General features: G+C 39.0%; 1 long non-coding RNA gene across 1 annotated transcript in view; it reads left to right on the top strand.

Annotated features, from left to right (window-relative positions):
- Nucleotides 1-20312, top strand: part of LOC135231177 (uncharacterized) — a 112465-nt gene that overhangs the window by 5648 nt on the left and 86505 nt on the right. The window contains exon 2 of the long non-coding RNA XR_010321719.1: nucleotides 6960-7106. This is a non-coding gene — a long non-coding RNA (uncharacterized LOC135231177). The remainder of the gene's footprint in view (nucleotides 1-6959; nucleotides 7107-20312) is intronic.

The following is a 20312-nucleotide window of genomic DNA, read 5'->3' as shown; positions in this document are numbered from 1 at the left end:
GGGTTGTATCCTTTCACAATACCTATTCAATCTGTATGCTGAGCAAATAATACGAGAAGCTGGACTGTATGAAGAAGAACAGGGCATCAGGATTGGAGGAAGACTCATTAACAACGTTATGCAGATGATACAGCCTTGCTTGTTAAAAGTGAAGATAGCTTGAAGCACTTATTGATGAAGATTAAAGACTACAGCTTGTTCAGTATGGATTACACCTCAACATAAAGAAAACAAAAATCCTCACAATTGGACCAATAAGTAACATCATGATAAACAGGGAAAACATGATAAACAGAAAAAAACCAACAGGAGGGCACCTAAAGATGGAGGTTGTCAAGGATTTCATTTTACTTGGATCCACACAATCAACACCCATGGAAGCAACAGTCAGGAAATCAGAAGACACATTGCATTGGGCAAATCAGCTGCAGGAGATCTCTTTAAAGTATTAAAAAGCAAAGATGTCGCCTTGAGGACTAAGGTGACCCTGACCCAAGCCATGGTGTTTTCAATCGCCTCATATGCATGTGAAAGCTAGACAATGAATAAAGAAGACCAAAGAAGAATTGTCGCCTTGAACTGTGGTGTTGGCGAAGAATATCGAATATACAATGGACTGCCAAAAGAGTGAACAAATCTGTCTTGGAGGAAGTACAACCAGAGTGCTCCTTTGAAGCAAGGGTGGTGAGACTGTGTCTCACATACTTTGGACATGTTGTCAGGAGGGATCAGCTCCTGGTGAAGGACATCATGCTTGGTAAAGTAGAGGGTTAGTGAAAAAGAGGAAGACCCTCAACTAGATGGATTGACATAGTGGCTGCAACAGTGGGCTCAAGCATAGCAATAAGCAATAAGGATGGTGCAGGACTGGGCAGTGTTTCGTTCTGTTGTGCATGGGGTCACTATGAGTCAGAACCAACTCGACGGCACCTAACAACAACAACAAGGACTTAGAAACTCTGTGGGGGCAGTTCTACTCTATTCTATAGGTTTGCTATGAGTTGGAATCGACTTGACAGCAACGGGTTTTTTTTTTTGGTTGGTAGCGACTTCAGGCTGAATTCTGGCATGCCCTAACTCGCTTCCTGAGCTCCTGAATCTTTCTATTGCAATCTCATTTTTACACAGCTGCTATAATGATTCTTCTCTTGTAGTTTTCCTTTTTTGCCCATATCATCAAATCTAAACTTTTTGCTATACCCAAAAATCCAATGCTTCCTCTTCCTACCTTCATCATCTCACTTCCTCCAGACTTACCTGTTATATCCTCAAAATCAGCCTTTTTCCAGATCAGCCTTTGGACTGCTAATAAGACAATTCCTTTAGTATCTTCCATACTTAAAGCAGTTTCCACTTTTAAATCAGGACAGATATTTATCTCCTAAGTAGAAGCTTCCATTCCTGCTAATCATTACAATTAACCTCTTTCGGGGCTGGCCTAAACTCTCACCTCCTGGAAACTGCTTTCCTAATAACAACCCAGTTTCCAGATCACCATCCTTCCCTTCCCCCACCGGTACATTATTATGCAGTCACTGCTTTTGTTCTAAATTCTGAGCCTGATTTTCTGTTTGTGTTGTAAACTCTTTGGGGGCAAGGATTGTGTACTTTCTCCATTTGTATACCTCTCTGGAGCTCTTAGTACAGTGATGATCAAAAATATTCCTAAAATGCCTAATAAATTAACAAAGAAGTTCCCTAAACACAATATGGGGTTGTGGAAGTGATGTTTAGGGGTGCTCTTGTTTCCACAGTCCTCATGTTGGGAGAAATATCAATTTGCCCTTTCCCCAAAGTAAGCAGACAATTCCCTAAATACGATAACATTTTAAATAATGACTGGGATACCTAATTAGTGTATAACTACTCAATTCTGAGTCCATATCCAGCTCCTTCTGTAGTACGTACAACACAAACTGGTTTTGCTTCTTGTATCCTGAGAGGAGAATGTGAATGAATTAAAGGAAGGTAAAACATTGCAAATTCAGAGATGCTTTTTATGCCTTGTGTTGATTTTTAGAGCGTTTCCAGTTCAGCCTTTCATAAATCTGAGAAATATCTTAGGAACCCTAACTGTAGATTAAAGATTTTATGAGCTTATGAACTTTTAGGAAAGTACTTCCAAGAATTTTCTGTATTACAAATTGAATGCTCACATGTAATAACTTTAAGATTTATTTAACAAACTTTTTTTTTTTTTTTCTGAGCACCTAAGTACCTAGCAGGTCCCTGGGTGGTACAAATTGTTTAGATTCGACTATTAACTTAAAGGGTTCAAACCTACCCCACAGTGCCACGGAAGAAAGGCTCTGCGATCTGCTTTCTGCTTCTGTAAAGATTACAGCCAAGAAAACCCAATAGGGCTCGGCTCTATTCTGAAATACATAGGGTCTCTTGAGCTGGAATTGATTCAACAGCAACAGGTTTGGTTTTTGTTTTTATGTGCCTGGTACCATGCTAGGCACTGAGATGTCCATCACCTTCATTTCAGTGTTAAGAGATGAAGGACTGAATGGAGAATTGGGTAAAGAAAATACTAAAGAGTTTAGACCTATCGTGTGATTAAGGTGTAGCAACACACTGTAGTTGATCTTTTTTTTTTTTTTTTTAATGAGAGTGGCCCAAACAACCTGAAATTTGCGGCAAATATGTAAGAAAGGAGTTGAGAGAGTAGTGCTGAAAAAAGAACAGCAGATGGCAAAATATGACATCAGTAAGTGCATGGAGAAAGAGGAAAGTGAGCAGAAAGTAAAGGCTTTAGAATTAACCTTTTCTAATTCTACGAAAATGGATGTACTTTAGACATGTTATCAGGAGGGACCAGTCCCTGGAAAAGGACATCATGTTTGGTAGAGGGTTAGCGAAAAAGAGGAAGACCTTCAACGAGATGGATTGACACAGTGGCTGCAACAAACATAGCAATGATCGTGAGGATGGTGCAGCACTATGCAGTGTTTCATTCTGTTGTTTGCTGTGAGCCGGAACCAATCAGAGGGCACCTAACAACAACAACAACAATTCCAAGAAAGAAAGAATGAGGGTGGTGGCAGGTAGGCTTGGTAAATGTAGGCAGAGAAGTAGATAGTACCAAAGCTGATTTGCTTTTAAAGGACCTTTTTTTTTTTTTAAGTGTTAAGCTAAGGAGCCCTAGTGGTGCAGTTGTTAAGGGGTAATCGAAGGGTTAGCAGTTCGAACCCACCAGCCATTCTGTGGGACAAAAATATGGCAGTCTAATTCTGTAAGGATTACAACCTTGGAAATCCTACAGGGCAGTTCTACTCTGTCCTGTAGAGTCCCTGTGAGTTGGAATCAACTTGATGGCAACTGGGTTTAAGTGTTTATCTGGTGGTCTGTAAGGGAAACTTGTACCTTGGAGGTGAATTCTCGACATAAGCCTACTGGAAACATACCAGAGTTTTGGCATTAATAGAGGCAAAATTATGAGCATATTTAGTTTATCTCCTTTTTTTCCCTCTCCACCTTTCTCAAGTTCTTAGGGATTCTCCAGGCTGCTTATGCTGAGGGCTTTACCTCAGTCTATCAAGTTCTTTCTCTCTTTCATTCCATCAAAACTTTTCCCTTTTGTTCTGGGAAGTCACTCCAACCTTCTGTTTTCTAAGGAGCCCAATTATCATCTAGTAAATTGATTCACTTATAATTATTAGTGTTTAGTAATGTTTTTTTTGCATTTTTCTTGTCTTTAAGGCTATTATGTTTTGGGTTTAAAAAAAATTTTTTTTTATTGTGGTAAAATACATATAACAAAATATTTGCCATTTCAGCCATTTTTACATATACAATTAAGTGACATTAGTTATGTTCACCATGTTGTGCAACCATACTAAGGACTGTTATATTTTGATAGGACCTCCTGTAGACACTCAGAATATGAAATTTCTAAAATGAGATTTTAAGCATTGTGGCAGATCAGTGGGATAGATAATTTCCTAGGCCAAGGTGCTTTGCTAAGGGTAAGTCTGAGGGGAAAGAAACACAATCATATATGTTTTCTAGTTATAATCACACTATATGACAGTATATCTAGTTATTTTTAATTCTTTGAATATGTTGCATGTTTTATCTCTTTATCTCAGCTGTAAAGTTAGAAAAATAGTACCCCATCTTCCCCATAGAAATGTTTCAAGAGTCAAATGAGGTTTTGTATGTGGAAACCCTTTCTAAAGTGTGAAGGAAAAATAAATGTATTATTTCTATTAGGATTATTACCACCTTATAAAGCTCTTAGTCTCTGTCAGGAACAAAGTTTTGTTAATATGTATAACCCCAGCAACAATTAGTATAGAGCCCCGCTCCTAGTAGTTACGTAGTATTTCCTTAAATTGAGCTCTTCTATACTAAAGTAATAGTTAACTGGAGAATAAATACTATACAGGTTAAAATTCATTATGATACTCTGAGAAACACGAACAACATAGCTTTAGCCCCCCTTTCTCTTAGTGGGGGAAAGGGAAAAATCTGGAAAGGCAGACAAAGAAGGAAAAGTGCTACTGGTGGAAATTTTAACTTTTTAAAGCTTTAGTAAACTATACCAAAAAGATACTAGCAACGTTTTGTGAGAGAGAGATTACTGTGGTAACCCAGTTTTTATATTTATGCCTAGTGTACATTTTTAAACCCACCTTTTTTTTTTTTAAGGGAGAATATGGAAAGCGTAGATAGTTAACCATAGTTGTTTGTATAATATTTATGTCTTGTCCAACTGTTTGGAAATTAAAATCCTACAGTGTTGCTACTGGGTTGTAAAAAAAAAACAAGAAAGTTGAAAAGAATGCTTCAATCAGTGCAGTAAGGTACTGCATCATATGAAGAAAATCACATACTGTATATTCAGCATGTATGTGTACAATAAAAAGAACTAACAATTCCTCACATTCAAGAACTAGGATGATCACTCTGCTTTCCTCTGCCATTTTAAGATTCCTTCCTTTCAAGCCAGGGGCCCTCTAGGTAACAATCATTGGTTCAGCCATCTCTAAGTACTGTCTGTAAAGCTCCCTTTCATCAGCTAACAGAGATTAAAGAAGTCCTAGAAAGCTGTTGTTCAGAGGGAGACTTTTAAGAGGAAGGAGGTTTGTATGTAAAGTAGATAGCCCCTATCTATTTCATTTTATCTTTGGTCCTGAAACTAGAGATTCCAGAACTAAGCAGAACACAGGCTTGATATAAATATCTTAATTTTTTAACCTTCCTAAATATATGGCTCTTGATCTTTCAAAAAATCATGAAGAATGAGTCAAACATATTAGAAAATAAAGTTTGAAATGTGACATGTAATGGAGTCTTATTAGCAAGTATAAAGTTTTCTTATTTTGTCTATTTGCATGAAAACTCTAAAATGTCTCAAGAATGATCCCAGAAGGAAATATGTACAAATTCACCATTAAACATTTATAAAATTATCTTTACTGCTTTTCTTGAATATCAATGGTGATAGTATTAAATGATGGCTTAAGCTTTTATCATTTACATATGCCCATAAAATTTTATTGATATAAAATAAAATCTGATCTGAACATTATCATTAGCCAGTCACAAAATTAAACTGTGCAAAAGAATTATAATTCTGGCTACCCTCATGGTGACAAGTCTCCCTTTACCAATGTTTTGTTTAATATTGATCTACATGTAATCAAGATTAGGGTTCTTTCTACAAAATGGCCTAAAAAGTAGGCTCTTGCATTGTTGGTATGATGGGATGCCAGGAAAGACTAAACTTCCTTGGTTCAGTTATGAAGGCCAGAAATGCCCATGTTACTAAACAAACTAAGGCTCCAGGTTAAAATGCAAATCTGGAAGGGGGTAATTTGTTAAATTCTTAGCATAACAGTTCTAATACTTTAGTGCAAATTAGTGAATAAGATAAATTAATCATGCCCTGAGGATAGTAAGTTTGATTCAAGATGAGGGAGAAAGATGAGAAAGGTGCCTGGATCTTATGTTGCTTCTGGGAGGCCTGATCAAGAGTAGGGCAGTGTCAGTCAGGGCACTCACTGGGTCTTTGCAGAGTAGAAAGAGGGGGATCTGAATGAGGAACAAGACATTTATCAAGGATTAATTCTAATCAAGAAGTCCAGCACTTTAAATATCTACAGAAAACCAAAGAATTGTCTGGGAAGAACGAGTCTCTGTAATCAACTGTGTTTAAGCAAAACAGAAAAGAACCTCCTTTGTAAGTTATTAGAGGCACAATTGTATGCATTTATACCATGTCCCATGGAAAAAAAAAGTTGAGGTGGAGTCTAATTATGATTCATGGTGACCCCATGTGTTACAGAGTAGAACTGCTCCATAGAGTTTTCTTGGCAATAATCTTTATGGAAGCAGATCACCAGGCATTTCTTCCTGGTGCTGTTGGGTGAGTTCAAACTGATAACCTTTAGGTTACTAGTTTGGCACAGACTGTTGTCGACTTTCAGAGAACTTACACCATGTACCATCCGAAAAACCAAAACCAAACCCGTTGCTCTCGAGTTGATTCCAACTCACAGTAACCCTATAGGACGGAGTAGAACTGCCCCATAGGTTATCCAAGGAGTGGCTGTGGATTTGAATTGCCAGTCTTTTGGTTAGTAGCCAAGTTCTTAACCACTGCACCACCAGGGCTCCCCATGCAACATAGGCCCAACCCCAGGAAAAGTTATAAAACCTGTTGGTTGTCTGGATCTTGTTGTTATTGTTAGTTACCATCAAGTAAGTTCTGACTCAAGATGACCCTATGTATAGCAGAACGAAATTCTACAGGGCCCTGTGCCACCTCCATGATCTTTGATATATTTGAGTCCATTGTTGAGACTATTGTGTCAATCCATCTCACTGAGGGTTTTCCTCAATTTTAATGATGCTCTACTTTACCAAATATGGTCTGGTTCTTAGCCTCCTCCTCTTTTTACCCCTTCTCTTTGGTATAACTAAGCATTTGAATTTTTGCTCTATTCCAGAAACCAGAACAAATCAAACCCATTGCCTGCAAGTCGATTCCTACTCATAGAGACCCTATAGGACAGAGTAGAACTGCCCCATAGGGTTTCCAAGGCTGTAATCTTCGTGGAAGAAGACCGCCACATCTTTCTCCCATGGAGTGGGTGGTAGGTTCAAACCGCCAACCTTTTGGTTAGCAGTCTAGCGGTTAACCACTGTACCACTAGTGCTCCTGCTGTATGCCAGGCAGGTGATTTAAAAGGATGAAATGGTCTGTGTGTAACTGTATATGCATTGTCTAAATTGTAAGGCCCTGAAGAAGAGCTCATTTCTTGTTTAAAGTAATTTGTTGGTATAAAATTTTCTGCTTTTTCAAATATTTGCTCAAATTGCTTTTTCCATCACTGTATGGGCCAAGTACAACGTACACATAGGCTGGATTTGGTCTGTTCACCCCCATTTGGGAGCTCTGCACTGAAGGATAAAAGAGACACAGCTTCTGCTTTGGGGACAGTGGGGAAGACAGTAATTTGAGCACAGTGAAAAAAGTTATGATAGTATATATGCTTAAGTTCTGTGATTCATCATTACAGTCTCTCTCTTGAATAGTTGTTGTTGTTGTTAGGTGCCGTCGAGTCGGTTCCGACTCATAGCGACCCTATGCACAACAGAACGAAACACTGCCCGGTCCTGTGCCATGCTTGCAATCATTGTTAGGCTTGAGCTCATTGTTGCAGCCACTGTGTCAATCCACCTCATTGAGGGTCTTCCTCTTTTCCGCTGACCCTGTACTCTGCCACACATGATGTCCTTCTCCAGGGACTGATCCCTCCTGACAACATGTCCAAAGTATGTAAGACGCAGCCTCACCATCCTTGCCTCTAAGGAGCATTCTGGTTGTACTTCCTCAACAGATTTGTTCGTTCTTTTGGCAGTCCACGGTATATTCAATATTCTTCGCCAACACCACAATTCAAAGGCGTCAACTCTTCTTCGGTCTTCCTTATTCATTGTCCAGCTTTCACATGCATGTGATGTGATTGAAAATACCATGGCTTGGGTCAGGTGCACCTTAGTCTTCAGGGTGACATCTTTGCTCTTCAACACTTTGAAGAGGTCCTTTGTAGCAGATTTGCCCAGTGCAATGCGTCTTTTGATTTCTTGACTGCAGCTTCCATGGCTGTTGATTGTGGATCCAAGTAAAATGAAATCCTTGACAACTTCAGTCTTTTCTCCGTTTGTCATGATGTTGCTCATTGGTCCAGTTGTGAGGATTTTTGTTTTCTTTATTTTGAGGCGTACTCTCTCTTGAATACATACTTTCAAATCTCTTGGCAAAATTTTGAAACTTCTCTCATCCTCACTCTCAGTTGATGATCTTCCTACTTTATCATGAAAGTTGAAACAAAAGAGCTTCCATTGCCACATATACCAACTACTCTGCCCTCATACTCAGCTTTCCTTCCTATTATTACGTATAAACTTTTTCAGGCCAGTCCTTACCCTTTGCGCTATTTATCATCTACTCAGAAATTTTTTTTTCAGTAATTTCCCCTTTTCTTCTGCATCAATTTTCCCCTCTCTATCAACTCATTATCAACAGCATAAAAATATTTTTTAAGAAGAAATATATATATATACTTCTCTCTTGACCTCACTTCCCCTTACAATTAATCGCCATATTCTCTGCTTCCCTCTCCTCCCATTTTGTCTTGAACCCTGACTGATCACCAAAATTGTTCCTGTAAAGGTCAATAATGACCTCCACATTATTAAATCTATAGTGTGACAAATGTTGTGATAAGGTTGATCACTTCCTCCTCCTGGAAACATTTTCTTCCCTTGGTTTTTAGAGTACCACATTCTGTTGGTTTTCTTCCTTACTCTTTTAGGTCTCCATTGCTGGGTTCTTCTCATTTTCCAGACCTCTAAATGTCAGAATATCCTAGTGTTCAGTTTTTAGACCTTTTCAACTCTCTACACTCTTTCAATATTGGAGTCAATCCTCTCAAACCCTGCTGCTGCTTTATGAACTATTCTATGTAGTATTCTAAATCCTTTGTTGTTATTTCAACAATGTTCACAGCATCTTCACCAGAAATAGATTCCATCTCAAAAAACCACTTTCTTTGCTCATCCATGAGAAGCAACTCCTCATCCGTTAACATTTTATCCTGAGATTGTAGCAATTCAGTCACATCTTCAGGCTCCGCTTCTAATTCTAGCTCTCTTGCTATTTCTACCACGTCTGCAGTTATTTCTTCCCTGAAGCCTTGAATCTCTCAAAGTCATCCATGAGGGTTGGAATCAACTTCTTCCAAACTCCTGTTAATGTTGATATTTTGACCTCCTCCCACGAATCATGAATGTTCTTAGTGGCATCTAGAATGGTGAATCCTTTCCAGAAGGTTTTCAATTTACTTTGCCCAGATCCATCAGAGGAATCACTATGGCAGCTATAGCCTTACAAAATATATTTCTTAAATAATAAGACTTGAAAGTCAAAATTACTCCTTGACCCATAGGCTGCAGAATGGATGTTGTGTTAGCAGGCAAGAAAAACAACATTAATCTCCTTGTAAATCTCCATCAGAGCTCTTGGGTGTCCAGGTGCATTGACAATGAGCAGTAATATTTTGAAAAGAATCTTTTTTTCTGAGCAATAAATCTCAACAGCTACCTTAAAATATTCAATAAACCATGTTGTAAACAGATGTGCTGTCATCCAGGCTTTGTTGTTCCATTTATAGAGCACAGGCAGAGTAGATTTAGCATAATTCTTAAGGGTCCTAGGATTTTCAGAGTGGTAAATGAGCATTGTTTTCAGTTTAAAGTTACCAGCTGCATTAACGCCTAACAAGAGAGTCAGCCTGCCCTTTGAAGCTTTGAAGCCAGGCCTTGACTTCTCCATTACATGAAAGTGCAAGGTGAAGCAGCAAGTGCTGCTGTAGAAGCCGCAGCAAGTTGATCTGGCTAAGATAGTTGGTGAAGGTGGCTACACTACAAACTGGTACACTACACTACAAAATGGTACACTACACTACAAACTGGTACACTACACTACAAACTGGTACACTACACTACAAGCGGGTACACTACACTACAAACGGGTACACTACACTACAAAATGGTACACTACACTACAGACGGGTACACTACACTACAAAATGGTACACTATACTACAGACGGGTACACTGCACTACAAAATGGCTTTTCAATGCAGACAAAACAGCCATATATTAGAAGAAGATGCCATCTAGATCACTGGCATACAAGTTTCTGCTTGTGTTCCTGCTTTCGCTTATTTTGGGTGTATACCTAGGGTTGGGATTGTTGGGTCATATGGTGGTTCTATTTTTAACTTTTTGAGGAACTGTCAAACTGTTTTCTACAGTGACTACCATTTTCATTCTCATCAGCAGTGGATGACGGTTTCAATTTCTCCACATCCTGACAAGCACCTATTTTTTTTTTAATAATAGCCATTTGCATGGAGGTGAAGTATGATCTCATGGTGGTTTTGATTTGCATCTCCCTAATGATTAATGGGAGTCCTGGTGGGGCAGTGGTTAAGAGCTCAGCTGCTAACCAAAAGGTCTGCAGTTGGAATCAACGTGACGACCACAGGTTTTTAATGACTAATGGAGAAGCTGTGGTGGCGCAATGGTTTAGCACTGGGCTGCTAACCGAAAGCTCTGCAATTCAAACCCACCAGCTGCTCCTTGAAATCCCTATGGAGCAGTTCTCCTCTGTCTATTGGAAACCCTGGTGGTGTAGTGGTTAAGTGCTACAGCTGCTAACCAAAGTGTCGGCAGTTTGAATCTGCCAGGTGCTCCTTGGAAACTCTATGGGGCAGTTCTACTCTGTCCTATAGGGTGGCTATGAGTTGGAATCGGCTCGATGGCACTGGGTTTGGTTTTGGTTTTATAGGGTTGCTATGAGTCAGAGTCTGACTCCACATGAATGGGTAATGACTTAATGGGAATCCCTGGGTGGTGCAAACAGTTAACACACTTGACTGCTAACTGAAAGGTTGCAGGTTCAAGTTCACCCAGGAAAGAAAGGCTGGGCAATCTACTTCTGAATCATCATCCATTGAAAACCTTATGGAGCACAGTTCTACTCTGACACACATGGGGTTGCCACGAGTCAGAATTGACTCGATGGCACTGGTTAGTGCATTTAACCAGATGTCAAGTATCTTTTCATGTGCTAATTGGCCATTTGTATATCCTCTCTTGTGAAATGTTTATTCAATTCCTTTACTCATTTTTTGATTGAGTTGTAGGAATTCTTTATATATTCTAGATATTAAACCCTTGAAAGACATATAGTTCCCCAAATTTTATCCTAACCTGTAGGTTGTCCCTTCACTTTGTTGATAAAGCCCTTTGTTGCACAAAAGAAGTTTTAAATTTTGGTAAAGTCAATTTATCTTCTTGGCCTTTTGCTCCTTGTACATTTGGTATCCTCATTAAGAATCTATTGTTAAAAACTAGGTCCCAAAGCATTACCCCTATGTTTTGTTCTAAGAATTTTACAGTTTTAGTTCTCGTATTTAGGTCCTTGATTCATTTTGAGTTGATTTTTATATGTGGTGTAAGGTATGGGCAGTGGGAAATTTTGAGGTAATCTCAATTCTGCCATCATTCATAGTGCAAGTTTTTGCATTAAACCAAAAAACCCAGTGCCGTCGATTCCCACTCATAGCGACGCTATAGGACAGAGTAGAACTGCCCCATAGAGTTTCCAAGGAGCACCTGGTGGATTCAAACTGCCAACCCTTTGGTTAGCAGCTGTAGCACTTAGCCACTACGCCACCAGGGTTTCCAAGTTTTTGCATTAGGTAGTGCAAGTTATGTATTTAATTTCTTTGAGCCTCAGTTTTCTCAGTTGTGGCGTAGGTTCTATACCTGTCTAGCAGGGTTGTAGTGAGAATTCAGTGAGACAGTACATGCAGTGTATCTAGGACATGGTGATATAACTGGTAGCTGTTGATAAAGGAGAAGGAATTTGTTTACCAGTCTGTCTCTTGAAAGAACTTTGGTGCTCAAGTCATTTGATTTCATTTGAATATCCTGGAATACAATTATCCTTCTCTATAGCTTATAGCTTGCTATCAATAATAAGCAAATATGTTGGTTAAGATTGTGTGTCAACTTGGCTGGGCCATGATTCTCAGTGTTTATATGTGATCACTCCCATGATGGGATCTACTGTGAGCAGCCAATTAGTTGAAAGGGAGTTTCCTTGCAGGTGTGGCCTGCATCTGAATATAAGCAGACTTTCAGGCTTTTTGCTTGCTCTGGATCCTGCGGCTGCCTCCTGTTTGTCTCACTTCCGGTTTTTGGGACTTGAGCTATCAGCTTATCTGCTGATCTTGGGATTCGTTGATCTTCACAGACTGTGAGCAGAGCCCTGCTCTCTGACCTGCCGGTCTTTGATTCGCCAGCCCCTGCAGCTACGTGAATCAGGAGAAGCCTTGTGGTCTTGCCTGCCGATCTTGGGATTCTTCAATATTCACAGCCTATGAGCAAGAGTCCTACTTTCTGACCTGCCAATCTTGGGTTCACCAGCCCCTGCCCCTATATGAATCAAGAGAAGCCTCTATCCTAATCCATGGACTTGGGACATTCCAGCCTCAACAATTGCATGAGCCATTTCTTTGATACAAGTATCTCTATATATATTTATACAATTTGCTAGTTTTGCTTATTTAGAGAACCCAGCCTAAGACAGCAACTGATTGGTTAGGGTCAGAATTCCTACTTATTTGAAAGACATATTTATAACTTATTCTTACACTAAGTGCTCTTTATGGTTACACAGATGCATTTAGGATTATATCTACAAATTATCATTTGTGCAAAAATTAACTTATAATTAAACATGTTAAGTTAGAATGTGGCATGTTTTCTTTTTTCATGTTTTTTTAAAGATTTCAAGAATAACTTGGCATGTTGATAGTTGTATTACACAGAGTAGGGGCTTAATACATTATACAGATTCACTATAGTTGATTCCATTTGCTACTTTGTTAAATATGTGCATATAATGCAATCTGAGATGATTTAGATCTGAGTCCATAGTTACTTTTACAGGCTCGAATTTCAGTCCACTTTTTCTGAGTGATGGGAATACCGAATTCTTCATGGCATAGCTGGTATGTTACTATTTGTGCCTTCTTTATCAGAGAGTGCTAACTGAAGTGGGGAAATCAGAGTTTATTGCTAGCAGAGTGAGGAGAGGAGGAGTGACAGGACAGAAAGAAGAGAAAATAAAGATATTTCAAAAGATTGGATATGCATATTGGCTCTGCTATTTACTAGCTCTGTAAACTTAAACATCTTAATGTTCATGCCTTTTTTTTTTTAATACTGGTTGTCATTGAGTTGATTCCAACTTGTGGCGACCTCATGTGTGTCAGAGTGGAACTGTGCTCCATAGGGTTTTCTTTTTTTCTAAATTTTATTTATTTTGTTGTTGAAAATATACACAGCAAAACATACACCAATTCAACAGTTTTTACATGTACAGTTTAGTGACACTGATTACATTCTTCAGTTGTGCAACCATTCTCACTCTCCTTTTCTGAGTTTTTCCTCCCTCATTAATATAAACTCATTGCCTCTAAAGTTCCTATCTAATCTTTCGAGTTGCTGTTGTCAGTTTGATCCCATATAGATAGTTCTTAAAAGAGCATAATGCTCAAGGCAGACTTTTTTCTAGTTAAGCTAAACTATTGTTTGGTTTTAAGATGACTTCAGGAGGTATTTTTGGTTTAAGGTTTAAAGATTATCTCAGGGCAGTAGTTTCAGGGGTTCATCTACCCTCCATGGCTCCAGAAAGTCTAGAATTTAAAATTCTGTTCTATATTTTTCCCCTTTTGGTCAGGATTCTTCTATAGAATCTTTGATCAAAATGTTCAGTAATGATAGCCAGGCACCATCCAGTTGTGGACTCACGGCAAAGGAGGCAGTTCTTCATGGAAGCAATTACCTACACATTCTATATCCTCATCTTATTCCTGACTGTCTTTCTTCCTCTGTTGCTCCAGGTGAATAGAGAACGATTGTGATTTGGGTGGTTGCTTGCAAGCTTTTAAGACCCCAGGTACTACGCAACGAACTAGGCGGTAGAACAGAAGCACTAAACATGTTATTAGGCCAATTAACTGGGATATCCCATGACATCATGACCCTAAAACTCCAAACCAAGAAACAAAATCCTATGAGGTGTTTGGTTGTACATAAGCAGCCTTAGCAGCTACTCTTTTTTGTCATTTTAAGTATATCTACCACACAACTTTTGCCAGTTCAACTTTTTACAGCTATACTTATTGATAGGAATTGCAATAATAATCTGTGCAATCTACCATTAATCAATGATATTACCATCCCTGTTAACCCCCCCCCCTTCCACCTCCCTCCTACCCCTGGTAACAACTAATAATAATCTTTGGCCTCTATACATTTGCCTTTTGTTGTCTTTTTATATACCCATTGCCATCGAGTTGATTCGGATTTATAGAGACCCTATAGGACAGAGTAGAACTGCCCCACAGAGTTTCCAAGGAATGGCTGGTGGATTTGAACTGCCAACCTTTTGGTTAGCAGCCTGAGCTCTTAACCACTGTGCCACTAGGGCTCCTGTCTTTTATATAAGTGAGGTCATATAATATTTGTCCTTTTGTGGTTGACTTATTTCACCTGGCATAATGTCTTCAAGCTCCATCCCCATACTGTAGCATGTATTGAGACTCCATATCTCCTACTGGCTGAGTAGTATTCCACTGTATGAATGGAATTTTGTTTACCATTCATCTGTTGATGGACATTTAGGTTGTTTCCACCTTTTGGCTATTGTGGATAGTACCGCAATGAACATTGGTGTACAAGTCTCTGTTCAAGTCTTTTAGGTATATACTTAGGAGTAGAATTTCTGGGTCATTTGGTAGTTCTATTTTTAGTTTTTTGAGGAACTGCCACAGTGTTTTTCACAATGGCTGTATTACTTTGCGTTCCTAACAGCAATGGATAAGGGTTCCAATTTCCCCACATCCTCGCCAACATCTGTTTTCTGTTTTTTTATTTTTAATCTTAGCCATGCTAGTGGGAGTGAAATGGTATTTCATTGTGGTTTTGATTTGTATCTCTGATGGCTAATGATGGTGAGCATCTTTTCATGTTTGGTGGTCATTTGTATGCCCTCTTTAGTGAAATGTCTATTCAAGTCCTTTGCCCATGTTATGATTGTGTTGCCTTTTTGTTGTTAAGTTGTCAAAGTTTTATATATATTTTGGTTATTAGGTTCTTGTCAGATATATGCTTTCCGAAGATATTCTCCTAGTCAGTAGCTTGTCTTTTCACTTTTTTGGTAAAGTCTTTTGATGAACAAAAGTTTTTAATTTTTATGAGGTTTCATTCATTTATTTTATCTTTTGCTGTTTGCAAAATGCCACTGGTATTCAGATACCAGCAGGGTCACCAGTGGTGGACAGGTTTCAGCTGAGCATCCAGAGTATGAAAGACTAGGAAGAAGGGCCTGGCAGTCTACTTCTGAAAAGAATTAACCAGTAAAATCTTTATGAATAGCTGTGGAACATTGTCTGATATAGTGCCAGAAGATGAGCCCCTCAGGTTGGAAGGCACTCGAAATACGACTGGGGAAGAGCTGCCTCCTCAAAGTAGAGTTTGCACATTTAGGTCCTTAATCCATTTTGAATTTGTTTTTGTGGATGGTGTAAGGCATGGATCCTGTTTAATTTTTCTGCATGTAGAAATCCAATTTTCCCAGCCACCATTTATTGAAGAGACTCTTCTTTCACCATCAAATGAACTTAGCACCCTTGTCAAAAATCAATTGACCATAGATGTGTGGGTTTGTTTCTGGACTCTCAGTTCTATTCTATTGGCCTTTGTGTCTGGTGTTATACCAGTGTCGGGCTGTTTTGATTACTGTAGCTATATAGAATATTTTAAAATCAAAAAGTGTTAGTCCTCCTACTTTGTTCTTTCAACATTGTTTTAGCTATTTGGGGCCTCTTACCATTCCACATAAAGCTGAGGATTGGTTTTTCTATTTCTGTAAAGAAGGCCGTTGGAATTTTGATTGGGATCACTTTGGGTAGTATCGACATTTTAATGGTATTAAGTCTTCCAATCCATGAAGATCTTTCCATTTATTTAATTCTTCTTTAATCTCTTCCAGCAGTGTTTTGTACTTTTTATTGTATAAGTTCTTCACACCCCTGGCTAGATTTATTCCTAGGTATTTTATTCTCTTAGGTGCCATTATAAATGGAATTGTTTCCCTAACTCCCCTTTCAGATTTCTCCTTGCTAATATATAGAAACACAACTGATTTTTGTTTATCGACTTTGTACCCTGCAACTTTGCTTAATTCCCCTATTAGCTTTAGAAATTTTCTTGTGGACTCTGGAATTTAACGTTCATGCCTCTTAATTTCTTTATCTGAAAATGGGAATTACAAAACTGACTCTGCAGATTTACAAGATTGTTGTGAAAATTATGTGAAAGCTTTTGGAAACTATGAAATACTGCATGAATTCAAAGTAAATTTTAAGTTCAAAAGGTAGACAAATGGGATCAACACTAGAGGCCCTAATACATGGCATTAACAGGATACAAACTACAACCAACAATATACAGGCTCCAGAGGATAAGCTAGATAACTAGGATCTTCTAAAAATTAAACACTTATGCTCATCAAAAGACTTCACCAAAAGAGTAAAAAGAGAACCTATAGACTGGGAAAAAAAAAACTGGCTATTACAAATCAGACAAGGTCTAATCTCTAAAATCTACAAGAAAACCCAACACCTTTTCAACAAAAAGACAAATAATTCAATTAAAAAATGGGCAAAGGAAATGAACAGACACTTCACCGAAGAAGACATTCAAGTGGCCAACAGATGTATGAGGAAATGCTCAGGATTGCTACCCATTAGAGAAATGCAAATCAAAACCACAATGAGATAACATCTCACCCTGGCATTACTGGCAGGAATCAATAAAACAGGAAATAACAGATGTTGGAGAGGCTGAAGGGAGATCGGAACTCTTAGGCACCACTGGTGGGAATGCAAGATGATACAACCATTTTAGAAAATGATATGGCACTTCCTTACAAAGCTAGAATAGAAATACCATATGATCCAGCAATCCCACTTCTAGGAATATATCCTAGAGAAATAAGAGTCATCGCACGGACAGACATATGCATACCCATGTTCCTTGCAGCATTGTTCACACCAGCAAAAAGATGGAAACAACCTAGATGCCCATCAGCAGATGAATGGATAAATAAACTGTGGTATATACACACAAAGGAATATTATGCAATGATAAAGAACAACGATGAATTTGTGAAGCATCTCATAACATGGATGAATCTGGAGGCCATTATGCTGAGTGAAATAAGCCAGTCACAAAAGGACAAATATTGTATGAGACCACTACTGTAAATACTCATGAAAAGGTTTACATACAAAAAGAAACAATTTTTGATGGTTATGAGGGAGGGGAGGGGTGGGGATAGAAAAATACTTAATAGACAGTAGATAAGTGGAAACTTTGGTGAAGGGTAATACAGTATACAATACTAGGGAAGCCAGTACAACCTGTACAAAGCAAGGACATGGTAGCTCCATAGACACATGCAAACTCCCTGAGGGGCTGAATTGCTGGGCTGAGTGCTGTGGGGACCATGATCTCTGGGAATACCTAGCTCAATTGGCATAACATTGTTTATAAACAATATATTCTACATTCTATTTTGGCATCTGGGGTCTTAAAAGCCTGTGAGTAGCCATCTAGGATACTCCACTGGTCTCACCCTTTTGGGAGCAAGGAAGAATGAGGAAAACTAAAGATACAAGGGAAAGATTAATCCAAAGGACTAATGGACCACATCTACCACGGCCTCCACCAGACTGAGTCCAGAACGCTATGGTTCCCAGCTGCCACCACTGACTGCTCTGACAAGGGATCACAATAGAGGGTCCCAGACAGAGCTGGAGAAAAATGTAGAACAAAATTCTAACTCAGAAAGAAAGCCCAGACTTGGTGGCCTGACAGAGACTGGAGAAGCCCTGAGTGTATGGCCCCTGGACACCTTTCAGCTCAGTAATGAGGGCACTCCTGAAGTTCACCCTTCAAGCAAAGATTGAACAGGTCCATGGAACAAGACTGAAGGGACGCACTAGCCCTGGGGCAGGGACTGGATGGCAGGAGAACAGGAAAGCTGGTAATAGGGAACCCAGGGTTGAAAAGGGAGAGTGTTGACTTGTTGTGGGGCTGTTAACCAATGTCATAGAACAATGTGTGTACTAACTGGTAAGAAACTGGTTTGTTCTGTAAACCATCTAAAGCACAATGAAAAAAAAAGTGACTAAAAAAGTGAAATAAAAAGACCACATGCGTGCATGCGCGCATACACACATACACATAAAAGGTGGACAAATGGTGTTACTAGTTAATTTACAGCCTATATTGACACCAGTACTTGCTGACTGAAGGGGTGAAGGGGGAGAAGGAGGTATTATTTAGAAAGTTCTTCCACAGGGCAAACCAAAATTTGCTTCCTTGTAACATTTACCCTCTGGGCCTGTTTCTGCTTCCTGGCCACATTGAACAAACTACTTTCTCAGCATTCACCCCTCCCTGTCTCTTTTGTGTCTTCTGTAGCTGGAGAGTCAGAAGTGGCTTTGTTTCCTAAGGAAACATCTGTAAGAATCTACATCTTAGATCTTGTTCCCTCTCTCTTTAATGTCTACTTGTGCTTACTTGTCAAAAATATCTTTTGTCCTTCTCTTCCCTTCACCCCACACCTACCCTTAGTCCCCAATCTCCTTTTCTTTTATTCTCTATTTTGGATATTATCATCATCATCTAGATAGATAACCATTTATTTTAGATACCTTCTTTGACTTTTTGCTCCCTTATCTGTCACATTTAATTGTGGCCAAATTTTGCCAATTCTTTTCCTAAGGTGTATCTCAAATCCATCTCTCCTCTTTCCACTTCCAGTGCTCCAGTTGTCATTGCCATCATCTCTTATCAGAGCTATTCTAATTCACCTCTATTCTGGTTTCCCTGCTTCTAGTCTCTCTATGAAACCCTGGTGGCATAGTGGTTAAGTTCTACGGCTGCTAACCAAACGGTCAGCAGTTCACATCTGCCAGGTGCTCCTTGGAAACTCTGTGGGGCAGTTCTACTCTGTCCTATAGGGTCACTATGAGTCGGAATCGAGTCAATGGCAGTGGGTTAATCTCTCTATACCAATTCAATTTTCACCCTATTACATGGTCAAAAAGCTTATAATCTGATGAGAAAAGTGAGATAAGCACATAATAAACAATTATAGAACAGTTCAAGATAGAATTTGTTACCCAGTGCTAAAGGGTATGTATGATCCAGTCAATGTCATGTGAAGTCAAGAAAAGACAATTACCTGAGAATTTGTGGGAGAAGTCTGCCTGAAAATGTAGCTTAAAGGACAGGTAAGATTTGAATATGCAGAGAGGAGTTGGAAAAATGCTCCACTTCTACTTTATCCCATTGCTGTTGAGTTGACTCCAACTCATAGAGACTCTATAGGACAGAGTAGAGCTGCCCACCCCCGCCAAAGGTTTTCCGAGGAGTGGCTGGTAGATTCAAACTGCCAATCTCCTGATTAGCAGCCAAACGTTAACCACTGCACCACCAGGGCCCTTCTACTTTATAGCATTAATTAATATTAACTACAATAAAATAATAACTACAATTTATTAAGCACTTACAACATGCTAGTAGTAGGTAGGCATTATTAACCCTCCCCTCTTATAGAAGAGGTAACTGAGCTCAGGAAGATTAAAATAATATACCTAAGGTCATGAAGTAAATTTTAGAGCTGGGATTTAAATCTAGGTATGTTTGACTCTAAGGCTTAGGCATACTTCACTGCACCAGTTCTCACTCAAGTCTCTTCGGCAATCTGGAAATTAATACAGAAAGGTGTTGTTAAAGGCGGGGACTGCAAGTCCACGTATCTGAATTTGAGATTATTTCTATGGCACCATGGACTATATTCATTACCTACATCATTATAATCAAGGGATGGTAGAGACAGATACGACTTTGTTACTGCATTCAAGGAGCTCAACGTGATGGAGAAGACTGACAATACTGTGTGATCAGTATTATAATGATGAAAAGATCAGGGGTTTGGTAAATACTAAAAGATCAATTGTTCTAGCCCTGGTTCTGACAGTAACTAAGTTAGACAAGTCATTTAAATAAGTGTCATCCTTTATAAAATGTAGTGGTATGACTAAATAAGGGAACCACTTGGCTATTGAAAATTCATTGTT

This window comes from Loxodonta africana, chromosome 4 (genome assembly GCF_030014295.1).
Source record: "Loxodonta africana isolate mLoxAfr1 chromosome 4, mLoxAfr1.hap2, whole genome shotgun sequence".
Taxonomy (NCBI): domain Eukaryota; kingdom Metazoa; phylum Chordata; class Mammalia; order Proboscidea; family Elephantidae; genus Loxodonta; species Loxodonta africana.
Note: the sequence above shows the minus strand (reverse complement) of the source record. Positions and strands in the feature narration are given on the sequence as shown.